Here is a 19,211-nt window from a genome sequence, read left to right on the forward strand (position 1 = left end):
GTAATGGGTTATATTTATCATGGGTGATGGGTACGATACCTTAAGTACGTCACTGATAACCGGTAATAAGTGGCGGGTAAGGACGTGTCACCAATTATATTATAGGTGACGGGTTGTAACCACGACTTGTCACCTATAAGCGCTACATGAGCTAAGGAGAATGATATAAGTGGTAGATAATCTCTTCACCCATCACTAATATCTTAACATAGGTGACGGGTAAATAGCTTACTCGTCACTTATGTGTATGTTATCCTGCTGGATTGTTCTACTTCCTGACTGTATCCTGGAGCGTAGCCAGGATTTAACAGTCGTCTTCTCCCTGCAAACAACAACAACGCATTCAAATCCATATCGAGAAACACACTTATATTAGAACTCGCTTCATCACAGAATCGCAATGGCTATAAAGTTTTAATCAATTCATTACCGAATCACAAATGTTACAAAGTTCCGATCAACTCTTATTAAATAAGATCTCACAACGTAGGAATTCTATAGTTGAACTCGCCATGTGGGCTGATGACTTCAGACACTATGAACTCGGTGATCCGTCGTCGAATCTCTGGGAGTGCATCGTCGTTGAAAAAATAAGCATCAATTTCCTGCATTATTTAACACGTAACCAATGTCATGTCATCATGGAATTAAATTAATTACTAAAATTAGTTACGAATAATCTCGTATTGAACTTATATCGATGGATTTGATATCCTTCATGCGGAGCATGAGGAGCATGTTCCACGCAACATGGAATCTGCAGACGTTTCCCGATGGTTGTTGGTGACACTGTCGAAAAGAAAATTTAGTGTTAGATCAAAAGAAAAAAAACTACAATAAATAGTATTTGGTAATCTGTTTGGTAGCACTTACTGCGAACCGGATTTTGTGAGTCAGTTTACGGCCACCTTTCGCGTTGTAGTCAGGTTGAGCTTGAAGGTACTTGTCAAAAGCCCTACATAAAGAGGGATTGATTAGGGACCATTCGAATGTTAGAAAAGTCAAATATGTAAACTAAGTCAGGCAAAACTTACGCGTCGAGTAGTCCTTTTATAGCGTTGTAATCATGCTATCGAAGTTTGTCTTTTGGTCTTACTAGTCTTGATAAGTCGAGGTATCACACCAAGTTCCACTTGAGGCAAATAACCAGTAAGATCCAATAAACACTGGTGTTGTGAGTACCTAACATGTAGTGTATTTTGGAATATTGTTGCATTGCCCTATCCACATGGTGCATAGCATAATCGGGTGAAGTTGGATGACCAATATTGTAATGGCCTCAGGATCAAGAAATGCGATGGGCTCCATGTTCTTCTTTGTTTCTTTCATCAAGTGTCTATAGATAAGAACATAGTTAGATTCAAGACTTAGTAGTATTAATTAATAAATATCTAGTTTCAATGGACTTACAATGTGAAGATCTGTAATAACAATATGTACAGGCCATCAAGGTTGAAGAGGTCATATAGGTCATTGAAACCCACAATAAATTAGCCATTGTCATTAGTTAAAGAAGTGTTGTCGTTTGTATTGTACGACTATGGATTGAGCATTGCTGTCTCTAGAAGCCAACATGTAGTAATTATGTAGGTTGACAAATACTTTTCCCACCCTTGTTAGGTCAGCTACCATCATCAAGGACTTTCCATATTGGAATTTCATGTTGGCACTAGTCCACGTTGCTCTAATGTCCATAAACTTCTTCGCTGGTACAATGGTCTTCGACCTCTCTGGCAAGTGCTTCTTAAAGCTTTTCTTCTTGGCCTCAATTTCCTTCTTCTTTGGGCTCTGGGGGGGGGGGGGGGAGAGGAACTCAATCTGGAAGCGAGGCTGCCAGATGCGGAGGAGATGGTAGTGAAGTCAGCTTCTCTGGAGGAGGAGAAGGCAGTGTAGCTACCTTCTTTGGAAGTGAGGGGCGTGACAGCAGTGCACTTGAAGCTTGTCCAGACTGAGATGCACTAGAGATCATGATATCACCCCTCTTCCACTAGATCATTTGACGAAGAGCTTCACCCAGAGTTGTGACTTCATCGTTGGTGGTGGTGGTGGGGGGGGGGGGGAGCTCCAACACATGATCAGTGGCATTGCTATGTACCACGTCCATCATAGCCACAACGTAGCCATCATGCATCGGGACCGTATGTAATATGCTGACATCAAGAAGCACCTGGCCCCTTGCAACCTCAAATATGATACCCATGAGGCCTGATTACAAGGCTGCAGGGCGTGGACCCTTCTAGCTGGTCAATCGTATCCAGCTCAGTCACAGCAGCAGCTACTTGTTGATCGACCTCTTTGGAGACCCAACTACTCTTCCTTGCAGCTTCGGGGCTAACTTCTTGTGCCATGGAAATCTCTATTCTCTATGATGAAAGTTGTCCCATGATGCTTGCATAAACTTTCCAGGTGATGTCCCATGTAATTGCATCCACGTCCATTGCAAACCACTTCCTCTTATTATAAATCATGTGGTCTTCAAGAAAGCCATATTTCAAGCCTTGGGAACTTGATACACCTCGCACTCGACCTGGGTGTTTCGGGTTTCCCAGCATCGCTGAGAGAACATCATGTTCCCTGACCTCGATGAAAAAACCTTGGCTAGTTTCGGCTGCCTTTTCTTTTACTTTTTCTATGACTGACTATGTTTCGCTATTTTTTAATATGATTTCACCGCTTTCAGATAGCTCACCCCTTGCATGCAAATATGATCATGATCATCCTGAGAATTGCAACCAAGGATTCTCACAGCCTTCTATGACTAACTTTCATCCTCTGCTTGCCATTTTGCCATTTTCCGCACGTAATCGGTTGCGCTGGTCCTGTGGTTGTGCTTGATCCTAGCCTGAAGCCGATTCTTCTCTTCACTCACCTTTATGAACTACTCTGAGCTCTTCATATGCACAAAAGCATCACAATATTCATCTTTCAAGTGTTTGTAGCTCTCGAAGGGTGCCACCCCTTAAGCCAAGTACCAATTAACAAGCTTGCTCTTAAAGCTTCTGTGAAGTTTCACGATCGCTTTCATTGCTGCATTGACTGTGGTGATCGTTTGACGCTCACTCAAGTTTTCAGGGTACTCCAGATACTCCTTGATAACCTTATCGAACAAGTCACTCTTTGCTTCATCACTCAGGTCATCAAACTTAGTCATTATCGGCACCCTCTCCAGAGCAACGAGCCTTGCGATCCTCCATAATCTATTTAGGGCCTTTTCATTTGTAGGCAGCCCATCAGCATCGATTTCTATGATGATAACCTTGTTTATCAGCCACTGTGTTTGTGACCATGGCTTTCGGGCTCATGCACCACTACTAGTTGTCTAACTTGAATAGTGTGCTTCCTCCATCTAGAGAGAAAATAAGGGGAGTTGACATAAATAAAAAATATTCCTCCATTCAAGAAATATAAAATGCATTTACTCATGTCAATGCCTGTTCAGCGGGATTGTATTCTTCGCTACTTGTCTGACGTCGGCTCGGAGGCTCACACGGAACTAGGCTTAGGCTATGATACTGGCTTTCACTGCTCCTTGAGGAGGACGACGTGTGTGGGCTAGAGCTCCTATCCACCCCATCTTGTGCCAGGGTGGCCTGTATTGCTAGCATCCTTTGTGCTTTTGGTTTCTCAGGGATGACAGTCCTCTTGTGCCCCATAGAAATCAAGTGTAGTATATTCTATTCTCAATAGAGGAAAGAAAAGAATCAAGGTTAAGAACAGGGTAACATCAGTCTAACTACAAATCAACTATGGGTTATAAATGGTCCTAGTTCAGCAGAGTTCCAGATAAAATAAGTTATCATTCAGTTGAAATATGTGTTGAAATGAGTGTTCTCTAGATAGTAGAAATGGTAGATGTGATAACCTACTAAAATAAACAGACCAATCTGCTCATACTACAAACTCTCCAGACAACCCACCTTCTGGTTTCACATACTAAAGGTGGCAATGAGTCCAAGTATGCCAAAGAAAAGTGTTCTCAAACTCTGCATCTCATTCAAGACAAGAGAAGTGTGTATATTCAAGAGCTTCAGGATTTGTGCAACTCCTATTGAAGGTATAGAGCCACTAATTCCTTTTACATATGCTTTGCGGTCAATAGTTTTGTTCATTATCTTTGGTTAGTTCAAGAACAAGTGTATGAACAAGCATGCATACATCTCATAGGTGTAGTCATGAAATAAAATTTTGGTTCAACACTGTCGGAGGATTAACTCCTGTCGCAGGGATCCCGAGAGACCCCTTTTTAGAGATTCGGCCAGGGGGCTGATCCTGAATAAGTTCGTCGGAGAAATGAATGAGAGTAAATGCAACGGCTGGTGGTGGGGGTGATGATCTAGTGCAAAGAGAAGTAAATGCACCGGAATTTAGACAGGTTCAGGCCGTACGGGGGCGTAATACCCTACTCCTGTATGGATGTAATAACTGTCCTAAGGAAGTCCCTCAAGGATGCGCTGGTTACAAGAATATTTGTCTAACTAAGAGCTTGAGGCTCCTTGTTCTTGGGCAGGGACTGTCCCTTGTGCGTTGTGTTCGTCTGTGGTTCCGTTCTCGCTGCTTGGGTGCTTGCGGTCTCTTGTTCGATTGTCTTCTCTTCTGTGTTGCCGGCTCTTTTAAGCACTCGCCGGCTGCGACATGCCCCGAACGGGAAGGAGGGGGCACTAGTTCCAAGACGCCACGACTGGGAAAGGTGTCATCATTTCTTCTGGGTGAAGTGACCGGGGGGGGGGGGGTGGAAAACGCAGCGCACGCCCGGTCACCTGTCACCATAAACGCCCTGGCAACGGGCGCCTTAGAGAGGGCCCACCGGGCAGCCGCAGAGCAACCCGGCGTGCCCGCCCTGTCTTGTTCCTCTGCCATAGTAGGGCGGCAGACGGAACACCTTGATCCTGGCGATGTTATCTCGAGACACACCGGATGATACGGGACGGGACCCGTGCAATTAATAGCCCCACACCTCTCTGCCAAAACATGGCAGGAACTGACACTGCGGCGGGAGCAGTTGGGGATGTCAGGCCACGCATGCTCATTGAATGCGGCCTCGGATCTCTGACTGATTGACACCCCATCGGCGGGTGCCTCGGGGGTCTTTCTGAGTCGTCGGGGCACCGAGTGCTCGGGGGTACTGTTCACCTCCTCGAGCACTCTCTCCCGAGAATGCCTATCCTTGTCCTCGGGGTACCGGGTGCTCGGGGGTACTATTCACCTCCCCGAGCACTCTTGCACGAACCTTCGGGGAACCGAGTGCTCGGGGGCTGCCACGTGCAGCCCCGAGCACTCTTGCCCGATCCTTCGGGGAACTGAGGGCTCGGGGGCTGCCACGTGCAGCCCCGAGCACTCTCTCCCGAACACTCTTACGCGGATCCTCAGGGAACCGAGCACTCGGGAGCTGCCACACGCAGTCCCGAGCACTCTCTCCCAGAACTTGGCTCTTCTGATCGTCGGGGGACTAGGGCGCTCGGGGGTGACCGGGCACCTCCCCGAGCACTTTCTTCCCGGTACTTAAACTCCGCGGATCATCGGGGAACTGGGGTTCTTGGGAACCACGGACTGTGGCCCCGAGCACCTTCTCCCGGGACTTGAACTTTCCTCACCCCGCAGGAGGGACCTCGCGGGATGGCGACACGTGGCGGATGGCTGGCCTGGCCTCGGGACTCAGGGACCCCCGGTTCCTGATACACCGACAGTAGACCCCGGGCCCATTGGCAGGCGATGGCACGGAGACTGCGGATGGGCCCTTCGTCGCGAACGAGGCCGAGGCTGGCATGGACGCCACATGGCAAGCTTTCAAGAGGTGGCCCTTTAGATCCGGGCCTCTGGTACGGACCAACGGGGAGACGAGTGGATGCGCGTCCACACAACTCCCGAAGGGCATGACAACGGGACGGGCGGCACGCGCGGCTGCCGCGCAGATCGAGGAAAATATGCCTGGCAGCCGCTGATGCCGCACGACCGGTGGGAGATTCGCCTGGCGGTTGCGTCGACCGAGGAAATCGTCCCGCCGAGTGCGCCGTTGGCAGGAGACATTTGAATTCTCTGAGATATAAGAGGGGTAGGTGATTGATTCGCCCCCCTCTTTACGCCATCTTGCGATCTTGCTCTTGTTTCCCTCGCGCTCCTGAGCCCTTAAAATCCCTTAGGCGATTAGAGCGCTTCTCTTCCTTTCTCTCCACCACCCAGACAACCTCCCCCTCCGACGAGATGCCGAGAGCCGGGGGAAGCCGCCGCGACAGGACTCCAGACAGCGTGCTGCCGGAGTCTCGCTTGAAGAATGAGGAGGCGACTGAGAGGGTCAGGAAGCTGCTGGTCCCCGAGGGTCAGCAGGGGGCCTCGGTGGTGATGCCGACGAACTTCCCGCCGGTGACGACCATCCCCGGGTGCATCATCTTGTTCACATCCTTCGTGGCAGCGGGACTGGTGCCGCCGTTCTCGACATTCTTCCTCCAAGTCCTCGACACCTACGGCGTGCAGTTGGTGCATCTGAGCCCCAACTCCGTCATCATGCTGGCGGTGTTCGCGCACCTATGCGAGATGTTCGTGGGAGTGGCGCCATCGGTGACGCTTCTTCGATATTTCTTCGACCTGCGATCGGCCGGGAAGAAGAGGGGGAACTCCACGACGGACGTCGCGGGGTGCTGCAATTTTCGGCTGCGAGACGGCATGGGGGAGCGGTACATCCCCCAGGTGTTGCGAAGCAAATGGGAGGAGTGGCGGCGGGACTGGTTCTTCGTCGATGTCGACCCCCACGATTGTCTCGCCCTACCGGAGGTGGCGGCGGAGCCCCAGAAGTTGACGTGGGAGGCGCCGCCGCCGGAGGATGCGAGGTTGGAGCCGGTGTTCGAGCGCATCAGATTCCTGCGCGACGCCGGGCTGAACTCGGTGATGGTGGTGGCGGACTTCCTGCGTCGCCTCCTGGCGCCCCTGCGGGAGCGGGCCTGACCATGCTGGCTCTACACCGGGCCCGAGGACATCACCCGGACCCAAATCGGCGCAAGCTGGGACCTAGGCCCGGCGGAGCTGAGGGGCATGATCCGGGTGGTGACCGGCGTGGAGGATACGAGCCGGGAGGAGCTCCCGTGGAGGGAGATGGCGCTCTGTGCCAACCCCAAATGCACGGCGATCCAGGCGAAGCTCCCGGAGTTTGACGCCCAGGGGTTCGTCGACCGGCCGAGGAGCCGGAGCCCCGAGGCCCCCGAGCTCCCTGGGTTGGATGAGGCAGCCAGCGAAGGGGCCGCGGGCAGTCCGGCGTGGACCGGTGGCCCTGGCGCCACGAGCGGCGAGCCGCAGTCTAGCGGTGGGGCCGCTGCGGGCAGCAGCCATCGCACCGAAGGAGGAGGCACCGCCGACAGCGGAGCGGCGGTGGCACCGGAGGACCGGGGGAAGTGCCCTCGGCTCTACATTCCCGTGCCGGAGTCCCACCGTCGCCATCGGTGGTGGCGGCGTTCCCGGTTCTGGAGCCGCGCCTCGTAAAGATGGGGCCCGCCCCGGCGCTCGGAGACCGCGCAGCGGCCCCGCCGAGCCCCCGGCGGAAGAGGGTGAGGGAGGACTCCGGGCCGGCGCTATCGGGCCCGGAGTTTAGGATCCCGGCGGCCAAGTGGCAATATCGAGGGACCAGGACCATGTAAGTTTTGCCTTTCATTCCTTCTTGGGCGTGCTTCGCCCGAACTAAACTTTGATTTTGATTTTTCATTCTTCTCCTGCAGGCCACCGAGGTTCGAGAAGCGCCGGCGCCGGCGCCAGCACCCGAGCCAAGCCGGCCGGCGGAGCCGGGGCAGGCAGACGCGGCGATGGAGGCGGGGACGGTGGAAGCAGCGGCCGTGACGGGGTCGGCGAATGCGGCGGCCGAGGCGGGGACGCCGCCATCGCCCGAGGCCCCGGCGCCGGTCGAACCTACCCCGGGCGTGCCGAGCCCGGGGCGGATGATGGTGTTGCAAGTTTTGGGGTCCCCGAATCCCCCAGAGGAGGCTCGCGGGGAACCCAGCGCCCAACCGGCGCCCGGCCAGCCTGCCGACCCCCACCCGGTCGCGATCGAGAGCGTCCGAGTGGCGGTCGAGCGGCTGGGCGTGGCCGTGGACGTGGCGGTGGCGCAGCTTGAGGCGGAGTGCGCCAGGCTGGACACGGAGAGGGCGCGGCTTACGACGGCCTGGTGCTCCTTCGAAGCTCAGCTCGTCGCGGTGCGCGCCGCCAACGAGAAAGAGCAAACCGCTATGGATGAGGCCCGCGCGGCGGCCGCGCGGGAGCAGGAGCTCTTGGAGGATACCTGCGCGGAGATCGCACGGGAGCGGGAAATTTTGGAGAGCGCCCGCGCAGAAGTTGCGCGGGAGCGAGAAGACGCCGCCCGCCTGGCTGAGGCGTCGCGGTAGCAGGCTGCAGAGGCCCTTACCAGGGAGAGGCGGGCGCAGGAGCGGGAGCAGGCGGTCGCGAACCGCGAGTGGGCGGCGGAGGCCCTCGAAGCTGACCTGACCCTTCGGGAGAGCGAGGTCGACCGGGCTCACGCTGACTTTCAGCGTTTGGCAGCGGAGCTCCAGAATACCGAAGGGGATCTCCGACGCTGGGAGGAGGACGTCGCCATTCGGGAGTTCGACACCGAGATTACGGCGGCGGACCTGGGCGCCCGGGAGGACTTGCTAACCCGCCGGGAGGGTGAGGCTGCCGAGGCGGCAGCCGCCGCGGCTGCCAGGGAGGAGCAGAACGCTAAGCACGAGGCGGAGCTGACCGCCCGCGAGCGGGCTCTATCCGAACTGGTGGCGCAGGCGAAGCAAGCCGTTGGCCCTGCGCCTGATGCCGGCTCTTCTGGCGCGGCCCGGGGCCAGGGACTCGAGGAGCAACTGCGGATCGCGAAGGAGAAGCTCGAGGCTGCCTTTGTCTCGCGGGTCAACTTGCAGCAGATGTTGGAGGACATACTCCGGCGGATGCGGCGGTCCGTGGCGAGGGCCTGCCTTGGGCGACTCGTCGTGGAAAAAAAAGCGACGCCCCAGGACGATACGTGCTGGGACTCCAGCAAGTCTGCGAGCGCCTCGAGGCGCTACCCTGGGCCGTCCAGGAGCTTGCCGCCAGGGAAGGACGCGGCTTGGCCCAAGCGGTGGCCGAGCATGTCCTGGCCTGCTACCGGAGCAGAGACTCGAACTTCCCGCTGGATCTAGCTCGGGAAGGAGTAGTCGAAGCCGAGGGAGAGGCCGCTCGGGAAGCGGTTCGGGGCACTGCCGCCGAGGTGGCGGCTGGCTTCACACGGGAAGCGCCGCCGCCGCCAGCCCCCGTGGGTGGCCGTGACGACTCCGACGCCGACTCCGATTAGGCTTTTTGTAGCTTCTCCTTCTTTCATTTGTCTTTGACTTGATGTAAATACGGGAGTGATCCCTTAGAAACGCTTGTATTCCCCTTGTAAATGTAATGGAAGCTTTTCTTTGGGTTCGCAACTCCGGTACTCTTGAGTACTTAGTGCTTCTTCTGATGTTTTGCCTTGATGCCCCGGGGAGTACTTAGTCGGTTCGACCCCGACCTTTCCATCCCTGAGAATGAAGTCGTCCCGACCGTCCTTCTCGGTGCGTTCAGCCCCCGAGCCCTCGCGAGTCCGCATCGGCTAAGTCAAGAGACAAAGACACGAACTTCCTTGCTCGGGAGATAGATCGATCCAGCACGGAACACGCCGTGACCGGTGAACACTTTTCCATCTTGCGACCACTCAGTCAGCAGACCGGAGACACGTGCGGGCGGGAATGCGACCTAGAGTCCCCATGGTTCGGTGGTGCCCGGGCTTAAAACGGACCGGACCGAGCACCGACAGCCCGCCCCTGAGGCCTAGGCTCCGGACTACTCGAGCGGCTCGAGCGATAGGATTACCCAGAGCGCCCAGGGACTCGGTAGTGCTCAGGGCCCTAAAAGCGGACCGAACACCACGGCCACCATGAAAGACTTCGATCGGACATTACCGCACGTACGGTACACCTTTCTACGGACCGTTCTTTCATTCTAGGAAAAAGCGGACGCACGGTAGGGTTTTGTGCGCGAGGAGACCATCTCACCGGGCAGATTAGAATGCGAGGGCCCCCGAGGACGACTCGGGAACAAAATATTATTGAACGTAAATTCGTCTGAATTTAACCGCTCACCGGACAGCTGTCGGTCTTTCGGCCAAACGATCCAGGAGGGGCGTGCGCTCCGAGCTCGGGGTGCCCAGGGACTTGGTTCCCTCAGTCGGGGCGCCCGAGCATCAAGGGGTGCACGAGGAGCCCGGGGTCGGGTGATCTCGACCACTCATGCTTAAACGGTAGGACCACCCGAGGACCCTTGGGGCCGAGCAGCGACCTAGGCATCGAGGCCCTCGCGGTTGAGCTGCCTTTGCTTTAATTGTCGATCTGTGACTTAAGAGAAAATGGAGAAAATCCTTGTTTGGTGCGCTCTGTTAGTGCGGTACTTGCTATAGACTACTCTCGTTTTTGACCCGAGACCTCTAGAATACCCAGATCGGCGGACAATAGCAGGCAGAGGCATAACCCAGAGGTCCTATGGTTCGGTGGCGCCCGGGTTTGATAGACCAGACCGAGCACCGACAGCCCGCCCCTAGGGCCTGGGCTCTGGACTACTCAAGCGGCTCGAGCGATAGGATTACCCAGAGCACCCAGGGACTCGGTAGTGCCTGGAGATTTGCCACGACACCGAACACCACAGCCTACCACATCGGACGTAAGTCAGCGGCAACTGCCCGCGCGCATACCGATCGGGATTCTTTTTTCAGCGGGGAAAATGAGAGAGCGAACTTTTCTCGCACAATCGAGCATCTCACCAGACAGATTAAACATATGGAATCCAGAAAAATGAAATTGACACACGATTGTATTTCACATTCATACTGAATTGACAATTTTTACAAGGTTGGGTGACTTACCCAGCTAGTGGTAGCCCTCGGTCAACTTGGGCGGGGGGGAAGCCCCCGGCCTGGTTGACCTGAGCCGCGAGCATGGCCATCTACGGGTAGAACCTACGCAGGTGCTCGATGTTCCACGGGTTGGGTAGCGGCTGCCCGTCTTCTGCAGCCAGCCTGAAATAACCTTCTCGCGGGACCCCGATCACGGTGAAGGGACCCTCCCACATAGGGGATAGCTTATTCCTTCCTTCGTGTGATTGGATGCGTCGGAGAACTAGGTCCCCCACCTCAAGAGACCGGGCCCGGACATGGCGCTGATGGTAGCGCCGCAGACTTTGCTGGTAATGAGCCACCCGGACGGCGGCACGTCGCCGGCGCTCCTCCAAGTAGTCGACGTCGTCGCGCCTCTGCTGCTCGTGTTCGCCTTCAGAATAGGCATGCACCCGAGGGGAGCCTAGGGTGAGCTCGGAGGGGAGGACCGCCTCAGCGCGGTACACGAGGAAGAATGGGGTTTCCCCGGTGGCGCGGCTTGGCGTGGTCCGATTAGCCCATAGCACAGCGGGCAGCTCGTCCACCCATCCCTTCCCGTGCTTTGCGAGCATGTCATAGGTCTAGGTTTTGAGGCCCTTCAGTATCTCCACGTTGGCGCGCTCAACTTGCCTGTTACTCCGAGGATGAGTGACGGAGGCGAAGCAGAGCTTGATGCCGAGGTCTTCGCAGTAGTCCCCGAACAGGGCACTTGTGAACTGGGTGCCGTTGTTGGTGATGATCCGGTTCGGGACACCAAAGCGACTGGTGATGCCGCGGATAAACTGGAGCGCCGTGTTCTTGGTCACCTTGATGACTGGGACCGCCTCCGGCCACTTGGTGAATTTGTCGATGGTGACGTAGAGGTACTCATAGCCCCTGATTGCTCGGGGGAATGGACACAGAATGTCCAGCCCCCAGACCGCGAAAGGCTATGACAGGGGGATGGTGTGAAGAGCCTGAGCTGGCTGGTGAATCTGCTTTGCATGGAACTGGCACACTCTGCAGCGCCGAACCAGCTCGGAAGCATCCTGGAGGGCTGTAGGCCAGCGGAAACCTTGCTGGAAGGCCTTCTCGACCAGCGTGCGGAACGATGAATGGCCACCGCACTCGCCCTCGTGGATCTCAGCGAGGAGCTCGCCACCTTCTGCCCGGGAGATGCATTTCAGGAGTATACCACCTGCGCTACACCGGTAGAGATCCCCATCTACTATGGCATAGCGTTTGGACTGCCGAGCAACTCTTTCGACAGACGCCTCATCCCCGGGAAGGAACTTTTCCTTCAAGTACCCTCGGATGTTGTCCATCCACGAGGCATCTTGAGAACATTCAGCAAGTGCAGCGCACTCGCCGGACGGCGGCACCCTGACGGGGCTTCCCACTGAGGGCGCCGCCGGGGTCCCCTGAATTGAGTTCGAGGTTTCCCCTTCGTCCTGTTCGGCAGGCAGGACGGAAGGCCGTGTGAGTCTTTCTTCAAAGACTCCAGTAGGGACGCGCGCACGGGAGGAGGCCAGGCGGGAGAGCTTGTCGGCCAGAGTGTTGTCGCGGCGAGGGATGTACCGCAACTCCAAGCCATCGAAGCGCCTCTCCAGCTTCCTGACTGCTGCCACGTACGCCGCCATTTGAGGATCCATGCACTGGTACTCTTTGGATACCTGGTTGATCACCAGCTGGGAGTCCCCCTTGACCAGGAGGCGACGAATCTCGAGGCCCACCGCAGCTCGGAGGCCAGCAACGAGACTTTCATATTCCGCCATGTTGTTGGATGCGCGGAACTGCAGCTGCACGACGTACCGGAGTTCTTCACCTGTTGGAGAGGTGAGAACCACTCCGGCCCCCGCGCCTTTCAGCGAGAGGGAACCGTCGAAGTGCATGACCCAGTACCCGGGCGCATTGTGCCCGGGATATGCAGAAGTCTCTTCTGGGATGACCTCGGGGACGGGTGTCCATTCTGCCACGAAGTCAGAGAGCGCCTGGCTTTTGATCGCCTGGCGACTGACAAAGTGTAGGTCGAATTCCGCCAGCTCCACCGCCCATTTGACGACACGCCCGGTGCCTTCTCGGTTCCGGAGGATGTGTCCCAGTGGATACGTGGTAACCACCGAGACCTTGTGCGCTTGAAAGTAGTGGCGCAGCTTCCGGGAAGCGATGAGCACGGCGTAGAGCAGCTTCTGAGCCTGAGGGTACCTTGTTTTGGCCTCCCGGAGGACTTCACTGACGAAGTACACCGGTCGTTGTACCCGGCAGGCCCGGACGGCGCCGTCACCCGAGGGGCTGTCGCAGCCCCCAGGCTCGACGGCGTGGTCGGGGCTGACCGACTGCTCGGGCTCTACTCCCTGGTCGGGAGGAGCCGAGTGCTCGGGCTTGAACCCCTGCTCGGGTGGAGCCGCGAGGATGGGTGAGTGCCCGGGGGCGGCCGGGAGCTGGGACCCAGCACCTGGCGCCGCGCACTCATCGCGCTCCACCACCAGCACCATGCTTACGACCTGAGGAGTGGCCGATACGTAGAGTAGTAGTGGCTCGCCTTCGGATGGAGCCACCAGCACGGGCGGTGAGGTGAGGTACTTCTTCAGATCGCGGAAGGCCTGCTCGGCCTCCGGCGTCCAGTCAAAGTGACCGGTCTTCTTCAGAAGCTTGAAAAGGGGGAGCCCCCGCTCCCCAAGTTTGGAGACGAAGCGCCCGAGGGCCGCCATGCAGTTGGCGAGACGCTGGACCTCCTTGAGTCGAGCCGGGGGTCGCATCTGCTCGATGGCCCGGATCTTCTCTGGATTGGCCTCGATTCCTCGGCTGGAAACCAAGAAACTGAGGAGCTTGCCCGCGGGTACCCCGAAGACACACTTCTCGGGGTTGAGCTTGAGGCGGGTAGTGCGGAGACTGTTGAAAGTCTCGACAAGGTCGTCGAGCAGGGTGGCACGGTCTCGGGATTTGACCACGAGATCGTCGATGTAGGCCTCGACGTTGCGACCAATCTGCAAGCCAAGGGTGATACGAATAGCGCGCTGGAAAGAAGACCCAGCATTGCGCAAACATAAAGGCATTGACATATAACAATAAGTCCCCACCGGGGTGGTAAAAGCAGTTTTTTCTTCGTCCTCCACGGCCATGCGAATCTGGTGATACCCAGAGTTTGCATCTAAAAAACACAAAAGATCACATCCCGTGGTTGCATCTACAATTTGATCTATGCGGGGCAAGGGAAAAGGATCTTTAGGGCAAGCCTTATTTAGGTCGGTGTAGTCCACACACATGCGGAGCTTGCCGTTGGCCTTCGGGACGATAACTGGATTCGCCAGCCATTCGGGGTGGAGGACTTCTCGGATAAATCCGGCGTCGAGGAGCTTGCTGACTTGCTCCCGGATGAACTCCTGCCGCTCGGACGCCTGCCGCCGGACTTTTTGCTTCACCGGGCGTGCATCCGGGCGCACAGCCAAGTGGTGCTCAATCACCTCCCTAGGGATCCCGGGCATGTCGGACGGTTGCCATGCAAACATGTCGGCGTTAGCCCGGAGGAAGGTGACGAGCGCGCTTTCCTGTTTGCCATCCAGGTCGCCACCGATGCAGACGACCTGGGAGGTGCCTTCGCCCACCACGACCTCCTTCGTAGGAACAGAGGCGTCGGCGGCGAGTCGAGGTTTGGATGAAGAGGGTCCCGGGCCCCCTGTGCAGCCTTCGACCTCGGCCTGGGCTGAGACCAAAGCCATGTATGACTGCTCGGCGCAAGAAACGGCGCCACCGGAGTCGGCAGTCACGGAGATGGGGCCTGCTGGGCCCGGCATCTTAACCGTTAGATACGCATAATGCGTAGCCATCATGAATTTGGTGAGCGCCGGACGCCCGAGGATGGCGTTGTAGGGGAGGGGGAGCTCCACGATGTCGAAGAGGACGTTTTCCGTGCGGAAGTTGTCCCGACTCCCGAAGGTTACGGGTAGCTCGACCTGCCCGAGGGGCAGGGAGTGCCCGGGTGTCACTCCGCAGAATGGAAGCGACGGCTTTAGGCGCCTGGAGGACACCTACAGCTTTTCAAAGGCCTCCTTGGAGAGGAGGTTGAGGCCTGCGCCCCCATCGATTAGCACCCTGCCGACCTTGACATTGCAGATGGTGGGGGACACTACCAAAGGTAGTCGCCCCACGCCTGCAGTACTGGAGGGGTGGTCGGCTATACTGAACGTGATCAGAGCGTCCGACCACCTCAGGGGCCTTGCGGCCTCTTCGCTCGGGGTTGCCGAGCATTCCTCGCGCCGCATGGTCTTGATGCCACGCCGCGAGGAAGGCGTGTAGGCACCTCCGTCGATGAAGGCGACGGTATGCTCGGGTTCCTGGAAGCTGAGCTCGGCGTTGCCGGGGGCGGCCTCAGCGTCGCCTCCCTCGCGGGACTCGTCGCGCTCCCGCTGGCGCTGCTCGACGAGGCCTTTGACCGTACGACACTCCGTGAGATCATGCCATCTGGTCTGGTGGATGGGGCACCATTTGCCTGGCTCGGGTCCCGCGGGAGCGGGGGCCCTTGCTAGAGCAGGAGCCCGGGCGGGTGCCGGGGCTCTTGCGGGAGCCGGTGCCCTTGCAGGTGCCGGGCCTTCGCGGGAGCCGGGGCCCTAGGAGGGGCCCTGGCCGGGGCCCTTGCGGGCGCGGGCCTTCTGTCAGCGGCCGCCCGGCGTTCTTGCCGGCGGTCGGGCTCTTGGGCCGGCCTATGGGTGGGGCCCTGGGCCTGTTCGACAGGAGCGGCCTCGCGCTTGGTTCTCTTTTTCTTTTCCCGCCTGTCAGAGCCGGAAGAACTTGGCTGGTCGGCGGCGGGGCGCGGAGCATGCCACGCCCGGGCCTCCGCCGCCTTGGCGCACTTGTCGGCCAGTGCGAAGAGTTCCGCAGTGGTCTCGATTTCGTGCGTACCTAGCTTTTCGAGCATCCGCTCGTCGCGGACGCCCTGCCGGAAGGCGACGATGATAGCGTGAGGGGCTATCTGCGGGATGGTGTTGCGGACCTGGCTGAAGCGCTGAATAAAGCACCGCAGCGTCTCCTTCTCCTGTTGCTTGACGGCGTGGAGGTCGCACTCCAAGCCGGGGCGCGTGAACGTGCCCTGAAAATTAGCCACAAACTGGTGGCAGAGGTCATCCCAGGAGCTAATAGATCCTGGGGGTAAGTTCATGAGCCAAGAACGGGCAGAGCCCCTCAAGGCAACATGAAAATAATTTGCCATCACCTTTTCACTGCCTCCGGCCGCCTGGACGGCCGTAGTGTATATTTGGAGGAACTTGACGGGGTCGATGGACCCGTCGTACTTCTCCGGCAGCTCAGGGCGAAACTTGGAGGGCCATTTGACCCGTTGGAGCTCACTAGAGAAAGCACGGCAGCCGGTGCCATACCCCATGGCGCGGGCGGCGCTCCTTGGTGGAGAACGCCGGCGAGCCGGGGAATCCTGGCGGTCGTGGGCCGGAAAAGAGGAAGCTTGGTCCTCAGCCTCGGCCTCCTGCCCGGTTTCCCGTTGGCGCTCGAGAGTGACGCGCGCATCTTCGTGGCCCCTCTGCTCGTCGAGACGCAAGCGGAGGTCCTGGGCTTCGGACGCGGCCAGGGGGGTGGCGCTCCGCCTGGAGGCCCCTCGGCCTGTGCGAACGTTGCCCGTTGATGGGCTGGTTTGGGTGGCGCCACGCTGGGTGGTGGCACGAGAATTATCGGCCAGCACCTGGCGGCGAGCAGTGCCGACCAGGGCAGCGACTTCTTGGATCCAGCGGCCTTCCAGGGTTTCCGGAGTCGCCTGAACAGGCGGATGCCTGAGGAGAGCGTGCGCCGCAAGCAGCGCGCTCCCGGGGCCGGCCTCGCTGAAAGCGAGCCTACGCCGAAGAGGCACCCGACGCTGCCTAGAGGCGGACCTGGCGGCCAGAGTTTCGACCACCTGCTGGGGGTTGGAAGGTGCACCGGCGGTGGCGGCGGCGACCCTTCTGGGCCCAGCGCCTTGGTCCCCTTGGGAGGGGAAAGCCGCACGTGTAGATTGCGGCTGCTGCTGGGACGCGGCAGCGGCTAGGACCTCTTGTGCGAGGGGCTGCGTTTCCTCACTGGAACTGGAGCCGGAACGCTGGAGGCGGTGTCCACCGGCCATTTTTTCTGTGGAAGAAAACAAACAAACAGATTCAGGGATGTTCCCCCCTACCTGGCGCGCCAGCTGTCGGAGGATTAACTCCTGTCGCAGAGATCCCAAGAGACCCCCTTTTAGAGATTCGGTCGGGGGGATGATCCTGAATAAGTTCGTCGGAGAAATGAATGAGAGTAAATGCAACGGCCGGTGGTGGGGGTGATGATCTAGTGCAAAGAGAAGTAAATGCACCAGAATTTAGACAGGTTCGGGCCGCACGGGGGGCGTAATACCCTACTCCTGTATGGATGTAATAACTGTCCTTAGGAAGTCCCTCAAGGATGCGCTGGTTACAAGAATATTTGTCTAACTAAGAGCTTGAGGCTTCTTGTTCTTGGGCAGGGACTGTCCCTTGTGCGTTGTGTTCGTCTGTGGTTCCGTTCTCGCTGCTTGGGTGCTTGCGGTCTCTTGTTCGATTGTCTTCTCTTCTGTGTTGCCGGCTCTTTTAAGCACTCGTCGGCTGCAACATGCCCCGAACGGGAAGGAGGGGGCACTAGTTCCAAGACGCCACAACTGGGAAATGCGTCATCATTTCTTCTGGGTGAAGTGACCGGGGGGTGGAAAACGCGGCGCACGCCCGGTCACCTGTCACCATAAACGCCCTGGCAACGGGCGCCGTAGAGAGGGCCCACCGGGCAGCCGCAGAGCAACCCGGCGTGCCCGCCCTGTCTTGTTCCTCTGCCACAGTAGGGCGGCAGACGGAACGCCTTGATCCTGGCGATGTTATCCCGAGACACACCGAATGATACGGGACGGGACCCGTGCAATTAATAGCCCCACGCCTCTCTGCCAAAACATGGCAGGAACTGACACTGTGGCGGGAGCAGTTAGGGATGTCAGGCCACGCACGCTCATTGAATGCGGCCTCGGACCTCTGACTGATTAACACCCCATCGGCGGGTGCCTCGAGGGTCTTTCTGAGTCGTCGGGGCACCGAGTGCTCGGGGGTACTGTTCACCTCCCCGAGCACTCTCTCTCGAGAATGCCTATCCTTGTCCTCGGGGTACCGGGTGCTCGGGGGTACTGTTCACCTCCCCGAGCACTCTCTCCCGAGCACTCTTGCACGAACCTTCGGGGAACCGAGTGCTCGGGGGCTGCCACGTGTAGCCCCGAGCACTCTTGCCCGATCCTTCGGGGAACTGAGGGCTCGGGGCTGCCACGTGCAGCCCCGAGCACTCTCTCCCGAACACTCTTACGCGGATCCTCGGGGAACCGAGCGCTTGGGAGCTGCCACACGCAGTCCTGAGCACTCTCTCCCGGAACTTGGCTCTTCTGATCGTCGGGGGACTAGGGCGCTCGGGGGTGACCGGGCACCTCCCCGAGCACTTTCTTCCCGGTACTTAAACTCCGCGGATCATCGGGGAACTGGGGTGCTTGGGAACGACGGACTATGGCCCCGAGCACCTTCTCCCAGGACTTGAACTTTCCTCACCCCGCAGGAGGGACCTCACGGGATGGCGACACGTGGCGGATGGCTGGCCTGGCCTCGGGACTCAGGGACCCCCGGTTCCTGATACACCGACAAACACCCAATATCAAACATGGTGAAGCAAACATGTGTATGGTTTTGAAAGCTCAAACTGAATGGTAGGCATTGGTGAAGAAAACATGTGTATGGCCATGGAGATACTCATGCCTAGAGGGATCAAACATGCACAAGACATTTGCAGACTAATCGTGGAGACAAGACAAAATTATGACTGCAATCTTACATATGGCAACAATGTATTTTAGGCTCCAGACAATTTCTACTCAGCAAGTTACCAATCTAAGTTTTTATCATCACGTAATGATGCATACTTCAACTCTAGTCATCTCATCTTGTGCTTAGGAAAGAATAATTTTTCACCAAGACAAAAATGCACCTAGAGGAGCACATCATAATATGATTTGGCTAACTTTCATCATTCCAGGTTGAGAAGTTACTGAGCATTGCCAAAAAATGGAAAAAAAAATATTTGAACAATGCAACAACAAAAGTTATACAGAATATGGCATCATTTTCCTTTCAACAAAATGGTAACTGATGTTTAACTACAATCAATACAGACATAATTTACCACAACAATAATTATAGTAGGAAAACAAAAGGTATCTACCATTCTTTAGAAAGCAGAATTCAAAAGCAACTTAAATTGTTGTGGCATTTCTGAACTGAACAAGAAGTATTCTCTCACATATGGCTTTTGACCAAAATTGCAGATC

The 19,211-nt window shown here is 57.0% G+C and overlaps 1 non-coding gene across 1 annotated transcript; it reads right to left on the bottom strand.

The window, feature by feature from the left end:
* Positions 1-18,753: 18,753 nt before the first annotated feature.
* On the bottom strand, positions 18,754-18,919 carry LOC133923297 (small nucleolar RNA snoR127). The gene has a single exon (XR_009910559.1). It is a non-coding gene; the product is annotated as a small nucleolar RNA snoR127 (small nucleolar RNA).
* Positions 18,920-19,211: the final 292 nt, after the last annotated feature.

The sequence above is a fragment of the Phragmites australis genome, chromosome 6 (assembly GCF_958298935.1).
Source record: "Phragmites australis chromosome 6, lpPhrAust1.1, whole genome shotgun sequence".
Lineage (NCBI taxonomy): Eukaryota > Viridiplantae > Streptophyta > Magnoliopsida > Poales > Poaceae > Phragmites > Phragmites australis.